Source organism: Triticum aestivum, chromosome 4B, assembly GCF_018294505.1.
Source record: "Triticum aestivum cultivar Chinese Spring chromosome 4B, IWGSC CS RefSeq v2.1, whole genome shotgun sequence".
In the NCBI taxonomy this organism is placed as follows: Eukaryota; Viridiplantae; Streptophyta; class Magnoliopsida; order Poales; family Poaceae; genus Triticum; species Triticum aestivum.
The window spans coordinates 348,450,867-348,478,015 of NC_057804.1; the positions used below are offsets into that span (position 1 = coordinate 348,450,867).

Consider the following 27,149-nt stretch of genomic DNA (forward strand, 5'->3'; position numbering starts at 1 on the left):
ATTCTGGTAGTAGTGGACAGGCTAACCAAGTATTCTCATTTCATTCCTTTAGCTCATCCTTATACAGTTCAGACAATATTCCAAGCACTAATGGATAATGTCATTAAACTGCATGGTTTGCCCATTTGTATTATGTCTGACAGAGACTCCATTTTCACTAGTGCCTTATATCAAGAACTGTTTAATGCTTTTGGAGTGCAGATCAGATTTAGTACAGCATCACACCCTCAAACTGATGGCCAAACAGAGCGTGTGAATCAATGTTTGGAGGCTTATCTCAGAGGCATGGTTTTCCAGGAACCCAAGAAATGGCTACAATGGTTACCATTGGCAGAACTATGGTACAATACTAGCTACCACTCTTCACTGAAATGCACACCCTTTCAAGCTCTTTATGGATATAAACCTCCACAAATTGGGGAGTTTGCAGGTGATCAAGTCTTAACTCCTGAAGCTAAATTGACAGTGGCAAAGAGAGAGCACATGGTTCAACGTTTGAAGGCAAACCTGGAACATGCCCAAAGCAGGATCAAGCATTTTGCGGACAGGAAAAGGACCGAGAGACAGCTAGAAGTGGGTGACAGAGTATTCCTTAAAATCCAGCCATATCGACAGAATGCTTTTGGTTTAAGGGGCTCTCTAAAGCTCAAGTCAAAGTTTTATGGTCCATACAGAATTCTGGAAAGAGTGGGAGAAGTCTCGTACAAGCTAGACTTACCAGCAGGGAATAACATACACCCAGTATTTCACATTAGCCAACTGAAGAAACACATCGGCCACAAAGCTGTTCCTCTTCCTCATGTGCCCTTGGTGACACCAGAGGGTTACGTTAAGACCATACCAGTAGCAGTCCTGGATAAGCGCGTGATACAAAGGAACAAAGCACCGGTGGGTCAATGTCTGGTGCAGTGGGAAAGCTTAGCTCCAGATGATGCAACATGGGAAGACGCAGCATTCCTCAACAAGACCTTCCCATGCCACAAGCTTTTTCGCCTCGAGGACAAGGCGAATGTCATGGCGGCGGCATTGTCAGGACCCAGACCGAGAGTTTACTAAAGAAGAGATGCAGAAAGAAGAGATTCAGTGAAGCGACGACTCGGATGAAGTCAGAACAGATCAACGGCTGTGATTCATCCTCACCGTTTCACCCTGTAGCGGTTATTTGTCGACACCGTTATGAAATGTAACAGTACTTTAACGAGAGCTGGCGTGTAGCTTATAAACCGCGCGAGAGGGAAGGATCGGCACGAATATTCTAAGCATATGCCATAGTAGTAGGTAGAACCCTAGCTAGCAAACCAAGACGGGGTCTCCGATCTCGCGCAATTCCCCTTGTATCCCGCAAATTACTCTTGATTTATGCTGGAAAATACTCAAATTCGTGATGATCCTGTCGACGAGTTGATTTGATCCTCACAGAGGCCGCGTATGGCGGCAGGGAGTTCCTGTTCGACTTCCGGTGGATGGTGCGCATCTACGCTGGCACCACCGAGGAGGTCGCCATGGGCTGGATTGATGACTGCAGGACCTGCTTCTTCCCTGTGCCAGAGAGCGGGAGGAAGAGGAAGAGGGGCGAGCCTGAGCTGGAGGATGGGGCGTCATTCGGGGTGGATGAGAGGTCCGACGAGAACAGCGACACGGTGGAGTCCTCAATCTAGCCTAATCTCCTGCCTCTCTCAAGCACTCCCCGTGTAGCAGGCCTGGTGTGTAGACTGCCATGGCAAGGCTACATCCATTCATTATGTACTGCTATCTCCTCCCTCTCTCTCCTGATTTGCCTCTTCCATTCTCTCATTTGATTTAATCCCTTGAGCATATTTTCTTATGTCCGGCAGGGTCAGCAAGGCGGCCAGCTTGGGGCAAGGCAGTGAGGCTGGAGGAGACGGACAAGTTCTACTAGGTTGTTACTTGTCAAGAAGCTCTTCCTCAGAGGGATAGCACCGGGTGGGAGGCGGCGTGGCGATCACGGCGATGCACAAGGTCTTGCAGGGTCCCCGGTCCAGGGCGTTCCAGATGCAGGGCCAGCTCCTAGCCGCTGCGCGCGGCGCCGACGAGGGCAATGCCAAGTTCGCGTGGTATGGCGCTCCGTCGGCGGATGTGGCCGCGGCAGTGGAGCATGGGTTCGGCAGGATGAACAGCCAGGTCCTTTGCCATCGCGCGCACGGCGATGACGTCCACCTCTCGCCTGGTTCTTGATTGTTGAGTAATTCCTGTTAGTTGTTGCTGAATTAGGGACTTGATTCATGTTGGTTGCTGAATTGATTTATGTCTTATGTATACTTGATTCCGTAGATTAATATCTCTTTTGGTTGGCAAGAATGGATCAGACGTATTTTTGTTTGAAGTTAAGATTTTTCTTCGCGGGCTAGCGCAAATCTTCTGCAGGACTACCTCCCCTCTGCAAACCAATTGATATCAAATAGTGGGACTGAATTATTGATAATATTCAGAACTCTAGAATGGATATTTGTACATTTCATCGTCTTCAGTAATACATAATAATGATTGTTGATGCCACCAACCCCAACTTGTGATAATGATATTGAATTGTTTTAATTTGGTTGTGTACTCAAATTTGAAAGCATTCTACTTTATTTATGTCCTGTACAGATGTACCTGCAGCATAACTATTTGAGATATGCCACTACAGTATTATCAGTCCTTTCATGTCTTTGAAACGGGGCTTTACATTCTGTGTGTTCTTATTGTACATCAACAACAAGAGCAGAGGAAGGCTACTGATGCATTTGAGTTCTATTCTTATTTCAAAGAAAGTCATCAAGTTGATGCATGTGAGTTCTTGGATCTAAAGCATAATACAATGAAAGGTAACAGTACGATACAGTCGATACTTGCTTGACCCATGCGAAGCTGAAAGTGTTCTCTTACATCCCATGTTTGTTGATCTAATTCTATTCACAGGTAATTTTTTATGAATAGGAAGATTGACTAAGGGAGGATTATGTATTGAGGTAGGGAAAGTTGTTGTCGTGCGGCCATATAGGTACACAGTAGGATGCCAAACTTATTGATCTATTTTTGTGCTAATTTTTTTTCATCAATGGTTGGTTTTTCTATCAATTGTAGAGAAATCCTCACCTTGAAGAATGAAACAAATGGTAATCAAAGATGTTCTTTCTACCAAAGAACCAGGCTGTGCCGAGGTAGTGGTGTGGTTCCGATGATGGTGGCGAGGCTAAAATAAGGGAGATGACTTGGAGTTATTTTAAGCATGAGTTGTGTACTGGTGTGGTTCCTTAACTCATCCCTTTCAGATCTTACCCCTATGTTATCGATCACCTATTTATTTTGTGTTTACTGATACAGAATTTAGTACACTATTTTTTGCCACTAATGACCAATCTACAAAATAAAGCAAACTACAGTATCAGCTACAAGGTACTATATGCAGTCTGATTTATCGATCATTCGACTGCTTCACAAAGGAAAAGTGCTAAATGCCAAGTGACAAGATCAATAGTAGAGTAAAGGGATGGAAGGAAAAATAAGTGTCTCCAGTTTCCTTGGTGGTGTGTGCAAACTGTGAAGGTTCTGTTGTGATGAATAATGGAGCGTAGGCAGTGAGCTAACCAGATGGACAACTGGCTGGAGGTACCGAGGTGGTAACTAAACCATGCATCATGGCACAATGTATTTTACTTTCTAATCATCTCATTTTCTAACTGAACCTGAGATTCAAAATGAATATAAGCTATAATAGTGGAGCTAGCAGGCCTCATCAACTCGGACGTCTGGCTGCTGCCCATGGTCTCGCGTGCTCATGGCAGAGCTACTTGACGTCGCGGACATACTCATGTGGACGACCCATTTGATCTGTCCTCTTTGGACTACATATATGTTGTATAGAGGTGTTATGTTTGGTGTTCTTTTAGGGTCTTTAAATTTATCATGTCAACGGTCAAATTGTTCTTCCCCGCATAAAAAGAAGAGGTCAAATTGTTCAAATGTGGCAGCAAGTTCTGGGTAGCTAGCAAACACTTCTCGGTTTTTGTGTCTGATATTCATATAGGTGCCAAGTTGTCTGACGGTCAATGAATTACCTCTTGTGGTTCCTGTGTTTAAGATCTAGAAATAGATGGCAAGTTATTTTTTATGACATTTATTACTCGCCAATAAATCATGTGTCTTTATAGTTTTTATTGCCTTGTTACTAAAAAGGTCTAACTGATGTGCATAAGGATCATAAGACATAATTGTATATTCACCAAGATCATAATTTTATATTTTGTTCACCAAAATCTTAATTTTATATATTCTTTTCATAAAACCATCAGATGATTCTCCATGATTTATATTAACATACCGGCTAGCAGCTAGATAATCGGTTCAAGCTGAGATTAGCTTAGCTAGCTGTATTCAACCCACAGTCCAATTTCAAGTGGATCTGACAAAACGTTTCGTTTCTGCACAAAACTCCCTGTTGTTTGGTATATTCAACCCGCGGTCCTTTTTATAGTGGCTGGGCACATGGATCCATCCTCCTCCGCGCACCGGCGGGGGCGGTCGTCGTCGGCTCCGCCAAGCGCATGCTCGCCCTTGACATGGCAATGAGAGAGGCGGAGCGGCCGGCGGGCGGGACAGCCCCACGGACCACGCCGAGCCGAGCACCGCAGCCGATAGGGATCCGGGCGCCAAAAGGAGGCGCGGCAGCGGCAGCGGTGACGATGCGCACGTCGTGGTCCAAAGGCCGGAGAAGCGCCGGATCCTCGCGTGGAGGGTGCGCCAGTACCGGTCCCTGGTGGCCGAGGCCAAGGCGGCGGCGAGGTAGGGCCAGAATCCGGACGGTGAGGAAGAGGACGGCCGCTTGGAAGAGCGTCCAACGGCAATTCGCGCGCGCCTCTGCGATGGCCTGCACAAATGAAGCCCCGGCGGCGGCGGAGGAGCTGCTTAGCAATATTAAAGATCCGCTGGTAATTAAATCAACTCAATCCTCATGCTAATTAGGGAATAGGATTAGCACCCTAGCATTTTGTTTTCCTACTCGATTAGACAGTGCTCCTTGATCTGAATGACAGGGGAGCTCAGCTCAATTAGGTTGGCTTTTGTGATGTTATCCAATTGCGTGTAGAAATCCCATCTTTATGCTCTGAAAAACTTACTACTGACACTCTGAAAGACAGCAGTATATATTAGTGTTCTTAGATTATTGCGCACTTGAGCATTTGTGCTCTAAGTTGATTTACCAGATGACAGCATCAGTCTCGGCTGATTTTGCAGCTTCATTCATGCCTTCCACTGGGCATTGATCTGTCTCCAGTCTCCACTGCATTTCACTAGCAGTAGTTTTCGCCTTGTGAGGTCTGAGCTATCAAATATTCAAATGCCTTAACTTTTCTAGCTAATCCAATAGCCTAGGAGTATCACCATGTTTACACATTTAGAAGATTTTTGCAGTTAGACGATTCCGAGAGAGCAAAGAGTGAGTTGAGAGGGATGGAGAGAGCACAGAAGGGAAGGAGAAAGGAATAGGGAGGCGCGGCGGTGGTTGGTTCTCCGGCGGCACTGGATCGGGCACGGGCGCAGAGCTCCTGCTCGGGGACGCGAAGATCCAGGGAGGCACTCTCCCATTCAGTTACCCTTACTATCGGTTCCTAGGTGCAGCCCCGGCCGCCATCGCCTGAACGGCGCTGACGCGTGCTTCTCCCCAGAGAGGGCCATGCCACTGCAGATGAAACTGAATCCACTTCCGAGCCGGCGGACATGACATGGTAAGAACGCTCACGCAGAGATTCAGTTTTGTCACGCAGAGATTCAGTTTTGGATGGACGATTGTTCTTATTTAGTCTCTCTGTTTTTCTCTTGTGCCTTGGTCATTCAGGTTGGTTTCACGGGATTGACTCGGCTACCTACAGAAGTGCCACCAATCTGAACCAAGCTGTTGCGTCAAGGTGAGATGATAAATTCCGTTCTTGACCACTGCCACCCTGTTTAGTACTCTTATTGATCTGATTTCTCTCTTGTTGATGCAACCTACTCACTTCACGTGAAGGCATGTAGGTTGATTCATATGATTCTTCAGCGGCAGCAAGTTTTCCATGTACATTCCTTCCTATAAGCGACGGGCGCGACACACACCTCCAACCAACGCTTTCCCCGGTGATCCCCGGCCACGAGCATGTCTATCCCCTACAAGCCGCTACCAGTGCTCCCTCTCCGCTGGATGCGGCAAGGTCGTGCGAGTGTTCTGTAGCTCGGCGCTGCACCATGGGCACAGGATCGTCGCCCTCATGGCCACAGCCGCAAACTTCGTGTCTGGCCTGCTTATCCTCACCACTTTCAGAATCGGAGGCAGTGCATGACTGGTGACCAGTGTCCGACTTTGATCGTCGACGCTGATGATGGATTCAAGCACTCAACCATATTCTTGGTACAGCACCACTGGGGACTTAGCAAAACTGCTTTTTAGCCATTAACATCCAAGTCCTAGATATTGTTATGGCATAAATTTTGACGGTTAGGATTTTAACAAGGTGCAGAGCTGTGTAGGTTGAGACGACAGAGATAATAGTATGCTAAATGTGTAGACATAGTTTGACAATTTTGCTGAAAGATAGTACTCCCTTTAGTAAAAAAGATGTCCTGAATAAGCTCTAATATGACATCATGATTGTTACCAGTTGTTCCGAAGAACAAGTGTAAGTTCTATAAAATAATTGACTGTTATTTTCAGATTTTCTCCTCGTACACTTTTAATAGCTCATGATGTTTAGTGATCCTTTTTCCATATGCTTGTGATCTATTTTCAGGCTACATCATCAGGATTCACACCTCGTCAGATCCAAGATCTTTGATTTCCTGTTGTTTGGAAGGGATCCATTAGTTGCCGCCACTGTTCAAGTTAGATGTAACACAATATGTAAAGCTCCATTATTGCGATTCAAAGACTCCATCATGGAGTATTTTTTGTTGTAGCTTCTAGGTTAATTTTTTATGTGGTCGGCATAACACCTAATTCATAATGAAGTAATTTTAAATAAGTTATAAGGTTTAAGAGAAATCTTATACCAATAAAGAAAATAATCAGGTTGGTCAAGGGGAGGGAATGTGTCTCCTCCACTATTACATTACACCCGATACTATCTAATTAGATGCATGCTCACTAGAATGCCTCATTTTTATTCTAATTTGCAAATTTAGGATTCTACCTACAAGACTTGCAGTCTTTGTATAAATTAAAATTAAGTAGGACAATGTTCTAGGTTTAAGAAAAAAATTAGGTTTAGGATAAAACTATTCTAGATTTTGAGAAGATTGTTACATATCCATGGGAAAAATGTCCCAAGTTAGAAAATTAACTATCCATGTTTTCGGTTCTTGGTTAATAAAATGGTCACAATAGTTTTTTTATTTTTGAAGCAAGCTGGTCACAATAGTTAACCTAATAGATTCCCGGTCCTACATATGCCTCACATTAACACCGGGCAAAAAGTACGCCATCATCGTGAGTGGAGAGCACAATGAGGAGGAAATAAAATAGCAAAGCCGCGAACTAAACAATGCAAATATTTCTTAGCCATTTTGCAAAGATGGTCTGGCTGAAAGCATAATTCTTCATGTTGAGAATAGTTGGTGTGGGTCATAAATTAAAGAATTACTCGTGTAATAGGCTATGCTTACGTGGTGTGATAAATTCTTTTCTTCCGGTGCAACGCACGGGCATTTTTGCTAGTCATTATACATGTAAACATCAATAAATCATTTACCCAACTAGTTGCAAATGAGTACGGCATACCGATGATTATGAACAACACAAGTATAACAAATAATAACACTTCACATGAGTCATGACCACTAGCATCAGAAATAAGTACTAGACAAGAGCATGGCAATAATATTAGGAAGTAAACAATTAACCAACTAGATGCAAATGACCATAGCATAAGGATGAGCTTGAGTTCACAAGCATATATGAATCATTCGCAAAATATTAACATGCACAACTTATTTAAATATTCAAGTTGAAAACCATTGCTGCTACAAGGCTCTCATGCAAGTGGCTTTCCTGGCATGCATATGGTTGATGGGTTCTCCGAGAAGAAGTGCGGTGAAGTCGCGGAACGATTTGCCGGAACATTTCTCTCTTGGAGGGGGCTAGATAAGGGCAAGGAAAAAATGGTCATTTCTAGTATGTGGCAACATAATGAAAATGGTACTAACATAATGGGCTCGACGAGATGAATACATGGGCTTTGGAATCACCTGATTCGGAGTTACGGTCGCGAAGATACGGACGGTTGAAGTCCAAGGACTAATCTGTAAAAAGTTCCTCACAAACAAGCCCCTGGCTGAAAAACAAAAAACACCTTTAGATGGAATACGCTTTCTGCATAGAGAAATGCATTCTTAGCCGCAGTAGAACCAAAGTAGGCTTTCAGAGAAGTGAAAGCGCACTTATGTCTGAATCATCACTAGAATACATTTATCTACTACCACTACTAGTAAGTGTGCACGTGCAATGCACGTCTTGTCAGAATTCAAAATTCGAATACTTTAAAGCTTAAATTTTCAATCCACATATATGTGCAATGATTTCAATACATTCCATAAACTCCGTGAGTTTAAATTTTGATGAGATCTCCTACAATATACCGAGATTTAGTACATCATCGACATCTATCCCAGTTACCACTCGGATAGAATAGTTATACAATTCCGAAGACTCTTTTTCGGTATTACCGAATCAATATCCAGGGCATCCTACCATCTACTGGCCTCGTGCACATAAATGAGTTATCAAAATTCCATATTTGAATGTTATCAACCTTGTCACAGCCCCTTCACAATTTCACCTAAAACAGTCTAAACCCCACAATGAAAGTGTGAGAAGACACATGAACTGAACAATCTCTTATAGATTCTTCATTATAAGATGGCAAGGTCTCAAATGAATTCACAATTTAATATTTGTTCCCCAAGAAAAGCTAGGAAGCAACCAGAAAGTAGTGAGATAAAATATAACACCGAAAAATAAGTGCCAATAAGTGTGAAGATAAAAGATCATAGTATTACCTGATGTTTTTCTTTTTTCTACAATTACCACTAAGCTTAAAGAAAAGATGACTTAAAGTTCCGAGTACATTAGTCAGCAGGCCATTACCGCTAGCTCATAACATGCTACTGAATCTCAGGTCACAGCCATTAAGATTGTACAGATTATAGAGTAAAGCAACACCTACAGCACATTGATTCAAATAATTTCATGTACATCTTGTCCCAGAAGCTTGCACTGAGACCTTCAGGCTTCTTCAGTCAGGTTGCATTTCGGACGCATCTGAGTTTTGTTTGGTTTTCAGCACATGAACCAGTTGCAGCACCGGAACCGGGACGACATGCGCTCGGTCTTCCGGATGCGCTCCACCTGTCGCGCCAGCCAGAGTGCCCGCTAGTTCTACCTCGCCTCGACCCTCGCCTGCTTCCCCTCCACCTTGTGGCCCAATGGGGACAGTCTCTTGGTCATGTTGTTCTTCGCCCGTGCCCTCATTTGACCGGCCTGCACCTGACATATATTTGCACAATTACAACCAGCTGAGATTTGTTTCACAGTTTTGTTAAGAGTTCAAAATTTAGAGCAGAGCTGGTTAAGAGATGGCGTGGCGGCTCCGGCCAGAGTGCCGCTCCTCGACTACTCCTGACTGTCGATTGGCGTCATCTCTGTGCCTACGCCCCTCATCGACACCGATGACGACAACTGCGCTGCTGCTGGACCGCCTGCCTGGGTGCGGAGCATATATGTCGATTCGGTAGAAGTTTTTGCTCTGCCGGAGATGGTCGACTTAGGAGGTTACATTCTATGTGTCATTTTAGTTGATTCTAAATTTGCAGCGGCGTGTTTAATTCCTGTTGGCTAGAGTTCAGAAGATATTATTGCCGGCCATCAGAATTTTTCAAAAATAACACAAATAAGGTTTAGTACAAAGACTATTTTTGAGTTATTCACAGGAAAAAACAAACATGTGCCTTGTGCACTAAGTTCATGTTGCAGGATAATAAATTGCCTTTAATAATAAGTTCACTGAAACTTCAAAGAAATGCCATAGAACTATGGCAGTACTATGACATACTGAGTGCGTACTGACAAATGAACTTTCACTATTTTCATCCCATCAAAAGTTCAAATAACCAGATCATGACATGTAGGTCAGAGATAGACAAGAAATTCAAATGAGTAACAAACCAATAAATGATTCAAAAAATGTAGAAAGTGCCTTTAAAATTGTGTTATAACTTATAAGCCTCTCTAACAAGTGGCACCTCCATCATGTGGGCCAAAGGATGGATTTCGTACAATGACAAATAACTTCAATCTTCTCACAACTAAAAAACACATGGAAAATGATAATGAGAAGTACAAATGATATTCACCTTACTGTATATCATATTGAAGGATTTTACTGTTCCGATAAACGATTGCAATGTTCCCTCAACTTCAGCTCTGTCTCGGCATAGTCTTCGTTCGGATTATAGTCATACTGGGCAGTAGAGACTACCCTGTTAGTGCAGATATGCATGGGAATTTCAGATAGAAGTGTATAAATTGATTTTGAATATATGACCAAATCACAACTGTGTGAATAAGGAAATAAGATCCAGTGCTGAATTTATACCTTTGAGGCTAGCTCCTGAACCATCTGTTGCAGATATGACATCTTTTTGTTATACTCAGAGAGCTTCAACTCTAATTTTGCTATACCAGGCCTGCAAAATGATAATCAAACTCAGTGAAATGGTGTTTTTTTCTTGAAATTGCTTGTCAACTGGGGGTCACAAGACGGCAACATATATCATACCATTTCTAAATTATATGGTTGCTAGAAATCTGCGCCTTCTAAATAATACAATTGACAAAAACATCGAATTGGGTGCACTTACAGGGGGGTAAATTGATTGTATTTGGACACCTTCAGGAAAATATAATGAGAAAATAACTAAACATTGGATGATTTAATTTGCCAAATGTCTGAAAGAAAGGACATGAAGCAAGTATGCATGGCCCAGTAAAACTACCTAAATTAGCCTAACAAGAGAGAGAACTGAAAAATGCTCAATGTTAACTTGAACTGACTTACATTTTACTCGATGAAAGATGACACAGATTCATATAAGCTTCTAGTAAATGCACACAGAAAAGGGGATAATCTGAAACTAAAAGTAAAAAATTACATGCAAATTGTACTTCCTGCATATAGGGGAAACCGTTCAAACATCACATTCGGCTGTCAGCAAAGAACTATGTAATAGGTAAGTGTTTTCTACCCCAGTACTGATAGTACTTGGTAAGGAAACAATAGTACAAATAGAGGAACAACAAACTTCAATCCAACTTGTGAGAAGCATGGGCTTGCATCAACCATCATTGAATCTTACCAAAGAAAAAATCAAGCCGGGTTCAAACAAAAGCACATGTCAGAACCTGCATATAGTGGCATTGAGAGAGACAGAGGGGAAGTAAGAAGGATTGGTAGAGAGAGAGAGAGAGGAAATAACGATATGGAGAATCTCATCTTGGCGTCATCCGCCACGCTCGACATTGCTTACGCACATGTCACTGCCCAGCCATGCCCGTGGTCCTGACAGCTGCTCCCGCCACTTGTGCCGGTTGCTGCGCCATTTTCATCGTGGCCACACGTCCTTCGAGCTGCCGCCCGTCAACATTCGGGGTGACGGAAACATGGGCTTCCAAATGCTAAATGAGGATTGCTCCTTCAGATATAGTCAGCAGAAAAAGTTGAAAAAACATATACCGAATGAATAATGCATGAGATTCTCCAAGTAAATATGCTATAACATTACACCTTATGACAATACACTTAAACAATCAACAGCAACATTACACCTTAGGGCGGCTGTAGGCTGGACGCGAGGCAGCTGGGCCGAGGCGAAGGCTAACGACCCATGGGATGAAGCGGACGTGGGACGCAGGCGCGGCCTCGCTCGATCCCGTGCGCGTGGAGGCGGCTGGAGATCGTTCGGGGCGGCGGTGCTAAGGGATCTTGGCTGGTGACGAAGACCAGGACGGACCAGGACGCCGGTGGAGCAACGGGAAGCTGGGACGGCGGATACGATGCGGGCTCCACGGGTCCGTCTGTTCCCTGCCGAATCCGGTGGCAACGATGGCGGTGCAGAGCATCGGGGATCCGTCTGTTCCCTGCGCTCAATGCACCCGACCGCCGCTGCCAGGCTCACCGACATCGGCCTCGCGAGTGCCTCCAATGGCTTCCATGCCGCCGAGCTCGGGGCCATCGCGGCCGCGTCCCCCTGCCCCCGGTGGCCATGGCGTCCTGTAGTTTGGGAACAGAGAGAGATTAGTGGGGAGAGGGGGAGAAAATGAAGGAGGGTGTTGGGCGCGGTTGACCGGCTGAGGAGGTCGGCGACGGCTTGCAGGAGCGCGAGCGATGACTGGAGGCAGGGTCGACTCGGGTGGATCAGGGGGAAGTGCACAGAAGGAGGAGAAGCGAGGAGCGGCGGCGCCGTTTTTCTCGATCTGGGAAGAGAAAGAAGGATCGTGGAGGCATGATTCACTTGGAATCGGCCCGAAAATTAAGGAGCTGATCGAGGATGCGGTTGTTTCCGCTGTGCGGGCGTGCAAACGCCAGAGTTTTCGTCCGCCCTGAAACATGTTCTCTTGTTTAATAGTAGTGTAGATAAAAAGAAGAGAGGGGCAGATCCAAACAATCACATCCATTCATCATCAAAATCTAATGGCTCTTAATCATTTTGTGTTTAACGCTATCAACCACGCAACAAGCCACAGTGCGATCGCTACTATGCCCCGCAGTAAAACAGAAAGTAAACCGCCCGCCCGCACGACCTCCTCCTCCTCCTCCCGCAGCCGCGCCGTTCGCCTCCCGCAGCCGCGCCCTTCACCGCCTCCTCGCGCCGCCGGAGCCACGGGAAGCGGCCGCGGGTCGCCAGGAGCCTCCCCGACCGCGGGAGCCCGCCCCGCTCCCGCCGCGGCTCGTCGGGAGCCTCCCCTGCCGCCGAAGCCGCCCCGCCGCAGCTTGGCCTCCGCCACTCCGCCACTCCGCCGGAGCGAGTCTCTCTCCTCTTCTCTTGGGATGGGACGCCTTCTCTCCTCTGCTCCCAGCCGGATCCAATCCACCTCGCCCCAGCATGCAGCCACGGAAGGCCAGGTCCGTGCGCCTCTTTCCCATGGCCATGGAGTCGCCGCAGCCGCCATGGAATGCCTGGATGTCGTCAAGGTCCCTCTTCTCCTCTCCCAACTGGACTCTTGATTGTTTTGGATTTGGCGGCTCCCCTCACTCACACCCTCCCTCCCTGATGCAGATGCACGCAGGTGCAGCACCTACACCGATGGCTGCTCTTGAGACACAGACAACATAGGAGAGGACAAGTCCAGAATTGCTAGACTGAATCTATCCATCTGCTCTGCTCTCGGGACAACAGAGGAGAGGACGAGTCCAGAATTGCTTGACTGAATCTATCCATCTGCTCAGCTCAGTTCATGCAGGTCAGGTCACATCACGGAGGGATTCCTGCGAATCTACATTCAACTTCAATTAATTTATTATTAGTACTAGGTGGGTGTGAGAAAACTGAAATTTTTAGATGCATGCTTGCTTGGATGCGTGTCACACAACACTGTTTGCTCGTCTCAACTCTGTGTTTTTGCTTCTGTACCAACATCTTCTCAACTTTGTGTTCTATTTATGGAAATTGTAGAGGCTAGAGACATAGCAATCGTCAGGCTTCAGTTTTGTACTGACCACTCCAAGGCTTGTTCAACCTGGTGAATCTTTCCTTCATCTGCATCATTTTTCGCTTCAGTCTGTACATCCTCGCCCTCCGCACATCCTCGCCCTCCGCCCGCCGATCCTATTCTCCGCCGCCCGCCTTCCTCTGCTCATCCTCTGCCGCCGCCGATCTCATCTGAGCCAGTAAGTTTTCTTTACATTCAAGTGTGCATTGTTTGAACAACATGCTTGTGGTTCTATTCTTTCCACACAAGATAATCTGATACATACATGATCCTTCTGGTTATGATTATTTTAGTGCATACATACATGATTCTACCACACAGCAGGAACAATTATTCTGGAACAATTGCCGTATGTGAATTATCATGATCCAACGCCAATGCCACACTCAGCGCCAAAAGGGTTACAGTTTATGAGGACATATTTAATTAGTGAGGATTTCAGAAATTTGTAGTCCAAGCAACTCATACATTTGAAGTTTTGTTGCTTACCTTCCCATCCCATTGTGTTGCTATGCTCCTGAAGTTGCCTAACTACAGGAAAGGAGGCCAAAGTTTTGCTATATTGGGTTATCCACAATAGTATCGGCAGCGATGTTTTGTTTTGTCACAACTACTCAAATATATAATCTAAATAATCTAAATATATAATCTGCACATTGTAGTTTGAGTTAAAAAATAGCACATTGTAGTTTTAATTTTATTTTTTTTAAAACCCACGTGTTTTGTTGTTTCAAGAGATTGAGTCATGGGCTGTGAGCAAGCATTATATATTGACATGAAAGGTAGATCTATTTAGATCATGAAGGTTTGCGCACCGTGATGCAAAGGCCGTATGCATCGACGAGGCGAAGGTGGGGCTTACCGGGATGGGTTGAGAGGAGGCAGTGGAGAGAGGAAATGGGAGAGGCGGATGGTGAATATAGGAGGTGAAAAAGGATGCATCTACTTAGTCCTTCTGTTGAATGCATAAAAGGCACCCTGCAGCCTCTCTGCTTGCAAAATAGATGCTCTCTGCTTGGTACACTCATGACATTAAACCTTTCATCTCCAGTTAGAGATGCAACTTGAATTGACCTAAAAAATTCTATTTTTGAGTATTACCTTCTTCCACACCTCTGCAACATCTTCTGAAGCCTCTACTCTTAACCAGTATGCTGCTATCACTTTCTCAAATTTTATACGGGAAAATAATGTAGTAGTTTTTTTAAAAAAATTGTGCAAGCTAATATGTTTCAAGATTCATGAAACATATGTTTCAACATTCAAAAGTTTACATAAAAACCATATGCGGCAAAACTAAATGACATTTTGAAATATATAATTTTGACAGAATGAAAACAAATTCAGTTTCCTCTTCCTCCCTAACTACGCATACTTTATTTCTACAGGTACAAATATTGCCACTCATCAACATCTGCAGCATCTAAGGTCCTTTTCGTCACATATTCATATTTACTTGAGATTCTGCTTACTTTGTTTGCACCATTTAATAATTGAGCTTCTCAATATTGCATGAATATTTCTAATGATGTACGATGTTCCCCATTTCTTTAACATCCCTGGCATGTGTGTGCTCCATTAGTGAATGACAAATTTCTGAATTTTTGTGATGAACAATGTTTACGTTCGTTTAGGCAGCTCACCGGCATCCATCATGGTTTGCTATTTTAGAATTAATCAAGATTACCTTTCAGGCTTCTTCCGTTGCCTAGCTAATTCCCTCCTTGTAGGCCATGTTGTGGTCTGAAATTGAACGTATACATATGATCCTGGTTTTTCTACACCGCCAACTTTACTATTGATTATTCCTAGAACCTTAAGTTGATCTGAATAGACATAGCGAAGTAGATGCAAACTTCAGGATAAAAGCATGTATATCATGGAATGATAGGAAGAGGGCTCTGAGCTAGACATGTTGATTATACTGTTTAATGTTAGCTCCATCAATACTGATACATATACAATTTCCTGTTGTAGATAGGTAAATATTTTGCAAGTAATGTAATTTGGTAAATAAGCTAAAGTATTAACCTTACTGCTATCTCAAAGTATGATGCGATTATTCAGTATCCATTGCCTGATATAGTCAGTCAGAGGCATCAAATCAAATCTCCCTTAAATGATTAAATCATTTAACTGCACATCACAAGTATCAGCCTCCATCTGCCACCAATATTGCAAGAAACAAGGCATGCTGATCTAATAACCATCTTTATATATATTTTTAACCTAACAAGTGAGCTGATGATCAGGAAATCATGTTTAACTATCAATAAATGATCCCATTTCTTGGTTCAGTGAAGTGATTATGTGGATCTTGTGAGGAAAACAGATAGGCCAAGAAGCCTGGGAGGTTGTCTACAGTCACTGGCCTGGTATGTGACCTGCTTGCATCTTCTAAATTATCTTCTAAATTAGTATGAATTTTTTCTGCTCAAAAACAGTTTTCTATGATATTTGTAATTTCCACGTTTCGATTGAGCTTCTTACGATCTATCAGTAAGGCCTCTCAGGTTTTAGATTTGTGATTAGATCGTTGCATATAAGCCAAAATGAGTCTATGATAAGGGAAATAAACTGGCTACGCTTACCGTATGGATGAAACTGAAGAGTGAAGTGATATTTCTTTCTACCATTGCATAGCTTTACCATCACCGATCCATGTTAAGTGTGATTTGTTTCTCTGTACATTATTCGGATACAAAGGATTCGAGCTGAAAAGAAGATGCAGTGGAGAACATTATCACAAGTTAGCATTTCCTGTGAAACGAAGACCATTATATATAACATTGATTAATTTGTAAAAAAATGCTGATAGCCAAAGGTTAATGCTGATAGACCATTATATATAAACACTTGAAATAATTCAGTTATGGTTTCTATCAATATATTGTTTCTACTACATATATATATTACTTTTAGCTGCGCAATTTCGTCCGACAGCCAAAGGCTTGTCTATTAGTATCTTTTGTATTTGATGGGATCTTGTAACGAGAAAAAACCTTCGGAGCAAGAAACAGGAAACTAAAGGCTTGATAGTATTGTACTATTTTATCTCACTGGAAAATTATGTGTACTCATTAATACGTGCATTTGCACGTACACGATTACTAGTAGCAAAGGAAAACACATACTCGCGGAAAGCGCCTCCACTTACGCTGACTTGGTCGTGCTTCTGGTCGCTTACAGGTGGGTTTGAGGCGACACGGGCCTGCCTGGCTCACCTTCGTCTTCTTCCTCGCCCTGCCACACACAGGAACATAGGAGGGAGCAGCGGAGGGGCGTTGCCGCAACGGGCCGACCGGGCGGGAGGCACCGGCGGGCTCGGGAGGATGCGTTGCACTCGTCCAGACGGAGAGTAGGCGCCGGGGAAGACCAGGGCAGCCGCGGCTTGAGGCGACAAAGGGCAAGGGCGGGCGGCAGCCGGACTTGGGGGCAGCTGCCACAGGCACTCCGGCGGCGAGATTGTCACACCGGTGCTGCATACCACCGTGTGACTGCCAGTTGGCATGCCAAGTGTAAGCGTGTGTGGTCCCACATGTAAGCCGCTAGGGCCAGGAGCCAGTAGGTGTGCGTGTGTACTTAAGCCCTGGAGATGGGCGTGTATCGCAAGTCTGAAGAAGTAAACTATTTCCCCTCCTCTGTTTTCTCCTCTGCTCATCCCCTTCTCCAAGTTTATCTCATCCCCCTTCCCCAGATCCCCTCTCTGCCTACTCTGGTTGCCTGCGACACAGATCGGGGCGTTACAATTGGTAATCAAAGCCTCCGATCCTGCCCCAAATTTTTTTTTCGCTGCTGCCTCCTGATTTGGATCGGTAACATCCACCGCCTCGGGTGTGACTTGCTCCGGCGAGATCACGCAAAATCCCCGGTGGGGTTCGATCTAGCAGGGGTGCGAGACGGCACCGTCCAAGCCCTCCGTCCAGACCCGGCAGTTGCTGGCGGCCATGGACGACAACACCACCAGCCTCAAGGCCATGATGGAGACGATTCTCGCGCGCCTCGACGAACAGAAGGTCGACAGCGACAAGCGGCTCGAGGCGCAGATCGCCTTCAACACCCAAGTCTCGCAAGATCTACGCTCCCTCGCCAAGCAAGTCGATCTCACGCAGGCGGATGTCGACGAGACTCGCAAGGCGCTGGAGAGATCGCCCTCACCGTCGGAATCGCACGCCCCGACCGTGCTCCATCCACCACCACCACCACCTCCGCGGCCCCAGGCCCCGGCGCCACAGCACCAACATGGGTCACCGCCGTCTCCGCGCCTCTTAGACCAGCGCCCGCCCCTGTTGGCCACAGCACCACAACCCGGCGTCCAATCCCAGCACCAGCAGTACCACCAGATCGGCGAGGCGCACCACCAGCAGCAGCACCACGGTGACCACTACGTCAAGCCGCCGAAGCACGACTTCCCTCGCTTCGATGGCAGCGCGCCTTACCTCTGGCTCGACCGCTGCCGGGCATATTTTGACCTCTACCATGTGCCGCCCACGAGTTGGGTGACCACGGCGACACTATACATTGAAGGGCAAGCGGCTCACTGGCTTCAGGCATTTCGCCAAACACATGGCGGACTCGGTTGGAATGCGTTCTGCGCTGCGATTCAAGAGGAGTTCGGGGTTGACGAATTTGAGATGGAGATGCACAAATTGTTGCAGCTCCGTCAGATTGGCACGGTCAGCGAGTATCGCAAGGAGTTCGATACATACATGTATCATCTCCTGGCACTCGACCCATCTCTCAGCAACAAATTCTTCATCACTCAATTTTTGCTGGGCCTCAAGGACGAGTTGCGCGCAGCAGTTCGACTGCAGGCGCCCAACAGCATCACGCGTGCGTCCATTCTCGCACGCATTCAAGAGGAGGAGCTGAACACGCCCAGGGCGCATCCACGGCCGCAGCCGCAGGGCCGCCCACCACCACCGGTGCCCGCCCGGCCGCCGGCCACGCCCCGCCAATAGCCCGACGACTACGGCCGCGAACGACAACTCAAGGAGTTCCGGCGCGCCAACGGACTCTGCTTCAAGTGCGGAGACCGGTACACTCGGGATCACCACTGCAACACGCAGGCCCAGCTCCTCACCATCCAAGTGGGCGCATACGGGGAGCTGCTCACCGACGACACCGTGCACGCTCTCGACCTGCTCGATGCACCCCAACAAGAAGCACCCCCTCCAGAGTGTTGCACAATATCAGCGCACGCCCTGGATGGCTCGGAGGCGCCAAGCACAATCCGTCTCCGCGCGCTTGTGGGCAACCAAGTTATGCTCCTTCTTCTGGACTCTGGGAGCACCCACAGCTTCGTCAACAAGTCGTTCGTCGAGCGCGTTGGGGCGACAACGCAAGAGATCGCCACATTGGAGGTGCGGGTGGCCAACGGCGACCGACTAACCTGCTCGCGCCAAGTTTCGGAGCTCCAGTGGTGGATGCAGGGCCACACGTTCTCGACGCCGATGTACGAGCTCGACACAGGCGCATACGATGGAATCCTAGGCATGGACTGGTTGGAGAAGAACAGCCCCATGACTTGCCACTGGCAGGAGAAATTCATCTCCTTCCTGCACGAGGGCGAGACAGTCAAGCTACAAGGTGTTCGTCCAAAGTCGACACCCACTCTCGCAGCGGTGCAACCGGCAGAACTATGCAAGTTGATCGCCGGCAATGATATCTGGGCAATGGCCATGGTCGAGATGCAGCCCCCCAAACCAAGACCACGCAAGCCCTCGCAGACGCCCATCAACGATCTCCTGGAAGAATTCAGCGACGTGTTCACCGCACCCACCGGCTTGCCTCCCCACAGGCAGTATGATCACGCGGTCACATTGGAAGATGGAGCCCAGTCAACAAACACACGGCCCTACCGCTACTCTCCATTGCAAAAGGACGAGATTGAGCGGCAGGTCAAAGAAATGCTCGACGCCGGTGTGATCACGCACTCGGTCAGTCCATACGCGGCGCCAGTTTTGCTTGTGAAGAAGAAGGATGGCACCTGGCGATTCTGCGTGGATTACAGGCGTCTCAATGACGTGACCGTGAAGAACAAGTTTCCCTTGCCGTCGTCGACGAGCTACTCGATGAACTTGCCGGAGCGTCTTTCTTCTCCAAGCTTGACCTGCGCGCAGGCTACCATCAAATTCGCATGCGCGAACAGGATGAACACAAGACAGCATTCAAAACTCACCACGGCCATTTCCAATTCAGAGTCATGCCATTCGGGTTGACAAATGCTCCGGCCACGTTCCAATGCCTGATGAACGCTATCTTCGCCAAGTATACCCGTAAGTTTGTCATCATTTTTCTTGACGACATCCTTGTTTTCAGTGAGACACTCGAGGACCATTTGGAACATCTCCGCATCATCCTCAACTTGCTCCGCGAGCACCAGCTATATGCCAAGATGTCCAAGTGCTCGTTCGCGCAAGATCACATTGATTATCTGGGTCACGTCATCTCCAAGCAGGGCGTCGCGACTGATGCTGAGAAGACAGACGCCATGGCGCAGTGGCCTACTCCAACCAACGCCACCGAGCTCCGTGGCTTTCTGGGGCTCACCGGCTATTACCGCAAGTTCGTTCCCCACTACGGGATCATTGCCAAGCCGCTAACCCAACAGCTCACCAAGAAAGGCTTTGCATGGCCCGAGTCGGCGCAGCTCGCGTTCGACACGCTCAAGAAGGCGATGGTGACCACGCCGGTGCTCGCCCTTCCTGACTTTGACAAGCCATTCTCCATCGAAACCGACGCCTGCGACACCGGCATCAGTGCCGTGCTCGTCCAAGACGGCCACCCCATCGCATACTACATCAAGGCGTTGGGCGTGAAGAACCAGAAGCTCTCCACCTACGAGAAAGAGTTCTTGGCCGTCATGATGGCCGTGGACAAATGGCGCTCTTACCTGCAACGCGGGCCGTTCACCATTGTCACGGACCACAAAAGCTTATGCACGCTTGGGGACCAGCATCTGGTGACCGATGTCCAGCGCCGCGCCATGTCCAAATTGGTCGGCCTCCAATTCAAGTTCCAGTACAAGAAGGGCGTCGACAACAGCGCGGCGGATGCTCTCTCTAGCGTGGGCAGTCACTACAGCGCCAATGCTCTGTCCCTCTGCCAGCCAACATGGATTCAGGAAGTGGCCAATTCGTATGCCACGGATCCAGATGCCCAGGAAAAGATTCAGCAGCTCGCGCTGCACAGTCCGGACGACGAGGAGTACGAGCTGTACCGTGGAGTCATTCGCCGTCGCGGGTGGCTGTGGATCGGCGCAAACACAGCCCTGCGCACCAAACTGATCAGCGCTCTGCATGACAGTGCCGTGGGGGGCCATTCTGGCTCGACAGCAACTTACCACCGAGTCAAGAAGCTGTTTGAGTGGAAGGGTCTGAAACATGATGTTGAAGATTATGTGCGGCAGTGCCAGATTTGTTAACAGGCGAAGCATGAATTGCATAAACCAGCAGGCAAGTTGGCACCCCTGCCCATTCCGACAGCCCCGTGGCGTGATCTGACAATGGACTTCGTCGAGGGCTTGCCCAAGTCCGAAGGGTATGACACAATCATGGTGGTTGTCGACCGCTTCACCAAGCTTGCACACTTTGTGCCCCTGCGACACCCATTCACGGCGACACGAGTGGCAAGAGTGTTCTGGGACAACATCGTCAAGCTGCACGGCATCCCCTCCTCCATCGTCTCCGACCGCGACAAAGTGTTCACCAGCGTGCTTTGGCGGGAACTGCTAGCCAGCGCGGGCACCAAGCTCCTCTACTCCACTGCCTATCACCCCCAGACGGACGGACAAAGCGAGCGCATGAACCAGTGCATGGAGATGTACTTGCGCTGCGCTGTTCACGACACTCCCACGCAATGGTGTCACTGGCTGCCCTCTGCAGAATTCTGGTACAACTCCTCTTTCCACTCTTCTCTGGGTTGCTCTCCGTTCAAGGCTCTGTATGGGGTGGATGCCAACGAGGGCAGCATGGCAACATGGCCGGCAACACAAGCATCATTGCCGGAAGGGGAGCAGTGGGATTGGGCACTGCACAAGGAAAACTTGCAGGCACAGTTGACCCGGGCGCAACAGAAGTACAAAAAGTTTGCAGACAGAAACCGCACTGAGCGCGTCTTTCAGGTTGGGGAGCAAGTACTGCTGAAACTGCAACCCTATGTGCAGAAATCGGTGGCCAGCCGCCCGTGCGCCAAGCTGGCGTTCAAGTTCTTCGGACCATTCACCATCAGCGCCAAAATTGGTCCCTCGGCATACAAGCTGGAGCTGCCGCCCGACAGTCGCATTCACCCTGTGTTCCATGTGTCCCAGCTGAAGCCGTTCACACCCAATTATACACCAGTGTTCTCCGAACTGCCTGCAACCGTCGACTTATCAGCAGTGGACTCTAACCCAGTTCAGATTTTGGATCGGAGGATGATGAAGAGAGGAGACGCACCAGTGGTTCAGGTGCAGGTGGCATGGAACACAACTCCTCTGTCGACAACCTGGGAAGACTATGAAGTTCTTCGACGTCGCTATCCACAGTCACCAATCTGGGAAGACAGTAACTCCGAAGAAGGGGCCGTTTCTCAAGGCGGGGAGAATGTCACACCGGTGCTGCATACCACCGTGTGACTGCCAGTTGGCATGCCAAGTGTAAGCGTGTGTGGTCCCACATGTAAGCCGCTAGGGCCAGGAGCCAGTAGGTGTGCGTGTGTACTTAAGCCCTGGAGATGGGCGTGTATCGCAAGTCTGAAGAAGTAAACTATTTCCCCTCCTCTGTTTTCTCCTCTGCTCATCCCCTTCTCCAAGTTTATCTCATCCCCCTTCCCCAGATCCCCTCTCTGCCTACTCTGGTCGCCTGCGACACAGATTGGGGCATTACAGAGATGAGGGGCTGGGAAGGACCACCGGCGAGAGGGGCTTCTAGTGATGTGGTCAGGGGGTGGAGGGAAGGCTTGGCTAGCTCCAACCAAGAGGAGATCGAGGCGGCAATGGTGGAAGGAGGAGTGGGCAGAGAGTTGTGATGGTCTAGGAGGGCGGTGGGGAGGTCGATGAGTTGCGGAGAAGCACGAGGCATCACTTTATAGCCTTTGGGAGGGCTCAGAAGAGCTCTAGAGCTCGCTGGCGAGCGGACATGGCGATGGCAGGGGCGGTAGGTCACGGGCAAGGTCGATGGCGACTCGACGATGACGATATAGGAAGGGGCATAATCAGGGAAGTGACCGCACGATCACGAGGTAGCTCCAAGACACGAATAGCGTTCGAGAGGAGGAGGAACGGACAAGAATAGGGGACATGATTTGCCAGAGCGCGAGAACATTCATGCCAGGAACATAGTCACAACATGAACAGGCACGCGCGATGCACTCTGGCCGGCCAGATCATGTCCGGAAGATTGGTCATTCATCAAAGAATGCCAAGGAGGAAAGAAACGAGCACAGGGGCTCAAGATGTGACCAGAGCTTGCAAGATTACAATGGAACAACAAGGTGTTTGGAGTGTAGTGAGGGAGATTGGCCTGGAGATCGACTCTAGTCTATTGCTGAGAGTGATCACATACTAACATGATCATCTCTGCAAATTTTCAGCTCAAGGCAATGATGATAGCTAGCACTTGCTATACAACTCATCACACTACACATAAATGCAAAATATTAAGTAGCACTCACACGAGTGATTGGTTTAGGCTGAATTTTTGTGGAGATGAGTTATTTGGGAATATGAATGCGCTGTAAAAGTTTCATACCATTTTGAAATACCAAAATGGTACTTCCTTCAGAGTGGTCCTCTCTGGACAAAAACTAAGAAAAATTATAGAGAAATATTGGGTGAATGAAATGAGCCCAAATTGTGTGGAGGGATGTTATATGGGTAGGATCATGTCCTGGTAAATTTTCAGCAATAATGAAGCAATATAAAATATAGTTGTTTCACAACCTGAAAATCTGTCCAGAAACAAGGATTTGATGCTGAGCTCCCATGGATTGATGAATGAAGCTCAGATTTTGAGGAGAGCTATTATTTGAGCATATTAATGAGCTTGCAAAATTTCAACTCATTTTGACACTCCTAGCTAGTACTTCCTGCACCAAGGCTTCTATCTGACAGAAACTTTGGAAATTTGCTGAGGAAGATTCACTAGGCAAATGGAGTTGAATTTTGTCATGTGGCACTAATATGGACAGGAATGAGTGTCCAAAAAGTGTGGGGCATACAAGTAAATATAAATGGCACTTCCTTCTCAAAGTGCCATTTAGGGTAGAATAGGAAAATGATTATTTGTGAATTATTTTTGAACTAGGCAAGGAAGGATTTTGACATACCTGTGGAAGACATGTCCCAAAGAATTTATGAGCATTTTGTGGGACTCCAAAGCAAGATAGAAGTATAGGTTGCTTCACAACCTAGAGCAAACATGGTTATTCCTTTATTAGAAAAAGGAATATTCCCAATAAAAAGAATATTGGGATTGGGCTAATATGGAAACGACATGGTCTAGGAATGGATTTGAGATTGGAAAGCCAATTGGAAGAGTGAGAAGAGATGATCTTCCCAAGTTTCCAGACCACAGAGCCATAGAAAAAGAAAATCAAAGCAAAATCCAAAGAAATTCAAAAGAAAAAGAACAAGCCAAAATCCAGGGTGTTACAAACCTTCCCCCCTTAAAGAAATCTCGTCCTCGAGATTTGGTTGCTCAGGGAACACGTAAATATTCTGACTCAAGGAAACTGTTTCCAATTCGGTTTTCCCCTTTTCCCTTATATTATGTTCCCACTAGATTTCATGTGACTGCCTTGCTCGGGGGTGGTTTGCTTCACCGTATCCGACATTCTGATAGGTCTTACCTTATATGTTCTTGTTCACACTGGCTCCAACTTCTTTCATATCTGCTGACTTAGCTGAGGTTCGAAAGATTATCATAACTGGAATACGTGTCCTTCTCAATAGCTATTCTCGATGGAGCTGTTATTCCAGCACCGAGAATATTCCACAAAGTTGTGAACACATCTTCTCGGGGAACAAGGAACCTCTTATATCCAGGCATCGGGTTGCTCAAATATATGCATGTCCTCGGGGTTCAAAATAGTGATGTGAATCATACCAGTTCTCCTGGTGGACTCTGACTTCTCGCAGGAGTTTCTGAATCATCTTGACAGGCTTCGCCGTCTTGAGTATCCAATCCATACCAAAGATTTGACTGTCTCTTGTCGTGACTGACATAAAAGTGTACAACCTTGTGATGATAATATTCACAGAATTGATTGTTAGTGTTTTGGCAAAATAATCTTGTCCATAGTAGGCTATTCTTTTAACTTATGCCCATATGTGAGGGCACATGCTTTGAGGCTTGTAGTTTATCATTCTGATTACTCCTTTTGCTGGTACGTCCGTGTGGATGATAGGCTTGATATGAGGTCCTTACGGATGGAGTAGACCTCTTAGGGGTATGTACCCGGTATTTGATATGGAATAAGGCTATCTTGCGCATCCGTACCATGTTGTTCATGCAACAATCGTCATACATGTATTTTCAGTGTTGCGCCTTCAATATTATTCCCTTCGTTCGGGTCCTTTGCCAAAAGAACTTGGACTCATATACTCTTGATTCTTTTTGTGACCCTGGGTGTAGTCATATGCACTATTTTGGCAATCATCCCTTGGCCTTGTTCATGTCTCGGGTCTCAGGATATTTGCCAGGTTCACATGTGCTTGTACGGAGCTCATTGTTGTCGTTAATTATGCAGGATAGTGACAAGGTTAACAATATCACTTTGCGGGCATGAGGAGGCTAACCTCGATAACCACCGCCAAGATGGTTGTTCAATGTTGTCTTTCTACAAGGCTCGCCGGTTCTTGCATTACCCACTGGCTTTCTTTCTCTTGCATAACCGGTGAGGTTGTCGGATGCTTACCTCAATTTTTTCCTCGTATGAGTGAATTGCATGAACTAAGCATTCTCACCGTATGTAGAAGTAGTTTATTCTTGAGGCAGACTTGTGTTATGACTAATTCTTGCTTCTGACCCAACTGTTGCATACCTATTTCTTGGGATGCACTACCATATGTTGCAACTCATTGTTTAATATCTTGCATCAATGTCGTACTGAAGAAGATTGGGCAGTTTGTGTTGAAATTACTATATCTCAGAAGCTTCCCCCCTTAATGACATGTTAGGGAAGACTCGGTACCTTATGCCAGAAACTTTTGCGGTAGCTTACTGGAGAATCCTGAGTATCTTGCACTGGAAGTCATTCACATATCTTACTGATGAAGATTGAGGAACCTTGGCTTGTAAGTTTCGTTGTTAGGTTGTGGAGAAGGACTGGACTACTTTCCTTTGCGAACAGAATGCCATATATATATATATATATTCTTGACATTCCGGCTGTTGATTCGTTCTATGACTGTCCATCTTGTTGAGTACTAAATTCATCGCATATTCGGACTGAGTTCCGGGTGTAGTACCCTTTCAAATCTTACTCATAGTAGGAGCAAACCTGGTATATAAACCATACCTTTGACCTGCAATTTATGGTTGGTCTTGTACCCAATTTTGTCCTCCTGGTGGGTTAATCATTGCTATAGTGAAGATGGCTCTCTGATGTAGACTTGAGGCTGGTAGTTAGATCCGGATATAATTTGTATTCAGATCGGCTGCGATACGATCCTGTCAGCTAAAAACTTCATTGTGTTTAACTAAGCTCCCTGGTATATATATACTTCTCATGAATTCTTCTGGCATGGTGTCGGTTGATGAGCAAGTTTCTTAAGGGAAAATAGGGTAACACCACAGATACAAATAAGGAAGCACAAGAAACAATCGATTGCAACAAAGCACGAAGCATACAAGTTACATAAATACTCCACACAGCCACACACAAACATGATGCTACAACAGATACAACATGAACTACACGGACACTTAAACCTTACGCTTGGACAAATGCTCAGTGGATGACGAAGAAGCTAACGGAGTTGTGAGTGGAGCAGCTGACACAGAAACTCCGGTGGAACTAGGTGGAGGGGTCGATGGAGAAGTCGATTGATATTGAGTTAGGGTAGCACCAAGCAGTCTCCTGGCTCTGGTGGCATCTCAGACTAGATCAGAAATAAGAAGACACTCGGCCGTCATGTAACGAGACATGGCGAAGATGGCTGCATCATCCTGAGGACTTATAGAGGTGAACCTGATCCCCTTAGGATTCTTGGCGATGGTAGGATAGTAATGATAAGCACGGTTCTCTTGCATCATACTCTCCTGATGACTAAGACCCGTGACTCTTGCCATTGTGGCTAGCTGAACTGCACATTCTGGAGTGGCACCATAACAACCATGGAAACTTTAGGTGCGCCTTCCAACATGAATCGCGGCTGACAGATGAACATGAGGAACATACTCCAGGATTCTTACTCCAACTAGAACAT

At 46.7% G+C, this 27,149-nt stretch overlaps 2 long non-coding RNA genes across 21 annotated transcripts; both read left to right on the plus strand.

The window, feature by feature from the left end:
* Positions 1 to 1,218: 1,218 nt before the first annotated feature.
* LOC123092147 (uncharacterized) lies at positions 1,219 to 7,038 on the plus strand. 17 transcript variants are annotated; one of them, XR_006444338.1, is made up of 8 exons: positions 1,221 to 1,743; positions 1,836 to 2,828; positions 2,923 to 2,972; positions 3,088 to 4,931; positions 5,239 to 5,319; positions 5,416 to 5,729; positions 5,840 to 5,909; positions 6,011 to 6,690. It is a non-coding gene; the product is annotated as an uncharacterized lncRNA (long non-coding RNA). The 17 variants fall into 17 exon arrangements; XR_006444344.1 differs by having other exon boundaries at positions 1,225 to 1,743; positions 3,088 to 3,247; XR_006444336.1 differs by having other exon boundaries at positions 1,220 to 1,743; positions 3,088 to 5,319.
* A 5,744-nt stretch (positions 7,039 to 12,782) lies between these two features.
* LOC123092149 (uncharacterized) lies at positions 12,783 to 17,380 on the plus strand. Of its 4 annotated transcripts, none has more exons than XR_006444346.1 (5): positions 12,783 to 13,220; positions 13,306 to 13,489; positions 13,702 to 15,166; positions 16,037 to 16,113; positions 16,928 to 17,380. It is a non-coding gene; the product is annotated as an uncharacterized lncRNA (long non-coding RNA). The 4 variants fall into 4 exon arrangements; XR_006444347.1 differs by having other exon boundaries at positions 12,784 to 13,220; positions 13,702 to 13,916; positions 14,525 to 16,113; XR_006444348.1 differs by lacking the exon at positions 16,928 to 17,380 and adding an exon at positions 16,445 to 16,889 and having other exon boundaries at positions 13,702 to 16,113.
* Positions 17,381 to 27,149: the final 9,769 nt, after the last annotated feature.